Genomic DNA, 4,206 nt, shown 5'->3' with positions numbered 1-4,206 from the left:
GCGCTGAGAAATGCAAATATTGTCAAAACAACATTGATGGCAATTAGCGAGCGGGGCCCCACCAGTGCGCCGTTTTATCGCTCTTATCGACAATTATCAGCAACACTTTAATGCTTCAGTGCACATTAACCTCAAGTCTTACGGACAACACAGATTAGCAGATTATGTCTCGTTATAACTCTGGTTGTTTTAATAACAGTTTAATTATTATGACGGTAAGTCTTTGCCGAAAATTTGAAACCCACGAAATTACGTTTCAACGATAAGTTGTTGTTTATAATTTGCAATCAACGAAATTACGTGTTTACGAATTAGTTGTTTTTTAGTAAACGACGAAATTTCATTCAGACGAATTTCTATACGTTTACAGTATTTTGATAATTATATTTTTGCCAATCAGTGGACATTTCCTTTTAATGACATAATGAAAGATAACAAACGATGCGGAGAACATAATAACTGTCAATACAACCACAAACACAACTTAAAGCACAAGTGTATTCTATAATGGCCAAACAACGTTACATAAATTATCACGCAATATCTTAAGGAACTGCGATATTCTGTAATTTTCTTAATAACCCTACGTAAAATCATTCAACCATCTAGTTTTTACCTAAACCTAATTGCGACCTAATAAATACATTGATAAGCAATTCGTTAAAATGCAGGGTCCCACAAGGAAGTTGTTTGGGTCCTTGGCTCTTTACTTCACCTATGCAGGAACAATTTTTGACATAATACCCCCTTCCATCTCTTTCTATGGCTTCGCAGACGACCATACTGCCAGCACACGTTTCAAGCCGATTCTATCGGAAGAAACTGAAGCCTCAACGAACTCCAAGCATGTGCACAAGAAATAAACCAATGGATGAACAGTAACAAGCTCAAAACGAAAGCTTCAAAAACTGAATACATGGTGTTTGGAAGTCGCCCTCAATTAAATAAGTGTAACTCTCAGGACATTGATGTATGTGGTGACAAGATCAAACGACAAAGTAGCACAATATATTTGGGCGCATTCTTGGACGAAACCCTGAACTTTAAGAAACACGTTAAGAGAAAGTGTTGATCTGCAATGTTGAATTATTTCAAAATAAAAAGCATTCGTAAATACTTAACAAAAGACGCCGCAGAAACACTAGTTCTTTCTTTAGTCATTTCCCATTTGGACTATTGCAACGTTATTTTGTACGGCATCTCCCAGAGCGAATTGGCAAAATTACAGCGTATTCAAAATATGTGCGCAAATTTGGTTTTGAGCCGTAGAAAAAGTGACAGTTCAAAACAATCACTTCATGACCTGCACTGGCTGCCAATCCAGGCTAGAATCGAATTCAAAATTCTTACATACATGTTTAACTGTTCAATTGGTAATGCCCCTGCCTATTTGACCGAACTTCAATCCACACCGACTTCTAAACACAATCTTAGATCATCAGTACCATCAATAGGCTGCTTCAATGACCTTTTAACTAAAAAAAATCATTCAGTGATATAAGCTTCAGCAATGTAGGTCCAAAACTATGGAACAACCAACCTTTGAGTTTAAGACAATGTATTCCAATAGACACTTTCAAAAAACAACTTAAGACATACTTGTTCGGTGACTTGTTTGCATATTTTAAGGTAAAACGTGATGTACCTGTGTATGTTTTTAATTTGTGTTTTGATTTTTGATTTTATTTCTATTGTACAACGCCATTGAATATGTTTTATACGTAGAAATAGGCGTTCAATCAAATGCTCAAGTTTCAAGTTTTATGAATGAAAGTAGGCACAATTCTCAATAGACACATATAGGGTTGGGCATGAGTTGTCATATCATACCATATTTTATTTAACGAGTTCAGGAATTTTTTTAGTAAGCGAGCCTTTGGCGAGTTTACTAACGAATTTCCTGGACGAGTTTAATAAAATATGGTATGATATGACAACGAGTGTCAAATCTTTTATATCGCATGATTTTAAATGAGGAAGTTATATACATATTTACACAAACATAATGATAAATTCCGAATGTTGTTTACATTTCGTGACGTCATTTGACGTTGCAACGTCATTTCAGCAAAATAACTAAATGCGATTGGTGCATAAACGAAAACTAAGCCAATGAAAACGCTTAAAAAGTATAGTACACATGTTTAAGATACAACTATATGTAATGGTTATATTACATGGGAAACGGGGTATGGTATGTGATAAATGTATGTATTACAAACGAATGCTTGTCTTATTTGAAAATAAAATCATGCTTCAGAAGAAGAGCACATGTTTGTTAATAAATTCGAAATAGATGAAATACAATCAAACAGGAACGGTTTTTCAATATTGTTTGCCTCTGCTAATGACAGCAAGAATTGAACCAGCATGTAACGTGAAATGCATTCTTTTTCAGTAACTTTCTGCACTTGACAATTCAGTTGTCTTAGTTTGTAAGCATACCGTTACATTTAATATTATTTTATACCATTAATATACCTGAACTTATAAGAATAATATACCTTAAGATACACTGGTATATTCAACATTGAGCGCCAATAAGCTCATTTTCTCGGCAAGAAATCCTTCACATCTCGACAATGCTCACAATCTTGAGTTTCTGAACGTTGTTAAAGAACTTAATCTGTGTTGAACACGTACCTAATATAATCTTTATCTTTAATCGGATAGAAATTAAAAAAAAAATACGCGAAATGAAGACACTAATCATTTTTGAGAGAATTAAATAAATTGTTTGTTCGTTTGATTAAGAAATATAATTTTCGGTCTGTATGGCATACCGGAGTTATATTAGGTAAAAGAAAATTGGATTTGAAAATATAATCATAACAATCATAATAAACTAATTTACCGCAGCATTATACTGATTTCGTTTCCTAACGTACAATGAATTTCACCTGTTCATATCTTGATGTCAGTCGAATTATGTCATGTATTGTCCAGTGATTATGCGCTGTTTTGCGTTGTTAAGCAATGGGTTACTTGACAAAAAGGACTTGGTACTTAAAGTAATATTTATTTCCTACAAGACAAAAACAATTTGCTTATCCGTGCTTATATTTCCAGACTTTGCTGTAGGAAACCCTTTCAAAATGAACTCTCACATCGTCCTCAATATAGTTGTATATGATCAATTATAGCAATACTTATTGTAACTGAATATCAATAATTCAGAACTCTTAAGTAGTAAAGTGTCGATAAAACGGTTTGAAGTGGATATACAACAAACACCTTTTGAGTCAACCACTCAATGCACACCAGTGTTGTCAATCTAATTCATTTTCTATTTTCTATGGCTGGAAAATTTAACGTGGGAATCCTGAGATTAAAAAGTATAGGTATAGATCGTATTTTAGCAAGGTAAGATGCATTTGTCTGCATTTTTTAGTCAGAAAGACGTTTTGAAAATATACCTAACATTTATTATACCAAAGATCTTTTAAATCACTCGCCATTGACACAAAATATCGTTGATTTGGTTATAGATGAATCATATAAACAATTCATATACTAAGGACTAAGAAGAAACACAAGCATGATAATGTATCATTATTGTTAAATTGATGTTGTTGTTTTTATTTCCTAAACACGTATTTATATTTCAAACGGTTTATAAACGTCATGTAAACCACTGCTTAATCTTCTGGCGTTAAATGCCCATTTGTGATTAAGTAATTAAGTACGCGGTTATTTATTAAATAGGAAATTGTTGTATCATTAAAACCAAACACGTTAGGACTTTGAGCATCGATGTATGTGAAAAATATTTGCAGATACTGACAGGAATAACCTCCCTTGTATGAAGATATTTCAGATCAAGGAATGTACCCTTATGACAGGCAAAACACAAATACGTAAACAAACAAAAACAACGAAGGAGGAAGTAACACCATGTTGTTTGTGTACACGTTTAAACAAACACGTTAGGTATTATCTTGCTTTTTTGTTGGATGCTTGTGTTAAATTCGTTAAATCAGTGATGTTGATTGATTTTTACAAATATAATGTCGCCAATCAACTCGGTTACACGAAAACAACAACATATACCAGGTACAAAAATGAATTCTGAAGCGGGGTGTTGTTGAACAGGATACATCTTAAAGTGATAAGCGCATTTTACCCAATGTTATAAAATCAACTTTCTTGGGAGTAATTACTGCACGTACGTCACATGCTGATCTGGAGCGACAAACTCCGCATGTA

Source organism: Dreissena polymorpha, unplaced genomic scaffold (genome assembly GCF_020536995.1).
Source record: "Dreissena polymorpha isolate Duluth1 unplaced genomic scaffold, UMN_Dpol_1.0 chrUn042, whole genome shotgun sequence".
In the NCBI taxonomy this organism is placed as follows: domain Eukaryota; kingdom Metazoa; phylum Mollusca; class Bivalvia; order Myida; family Dreissenidae; genus Dreissena; species Dreissena polymorpha.
Note: the sequence above shows the minus strand (reverse complement) of the source record.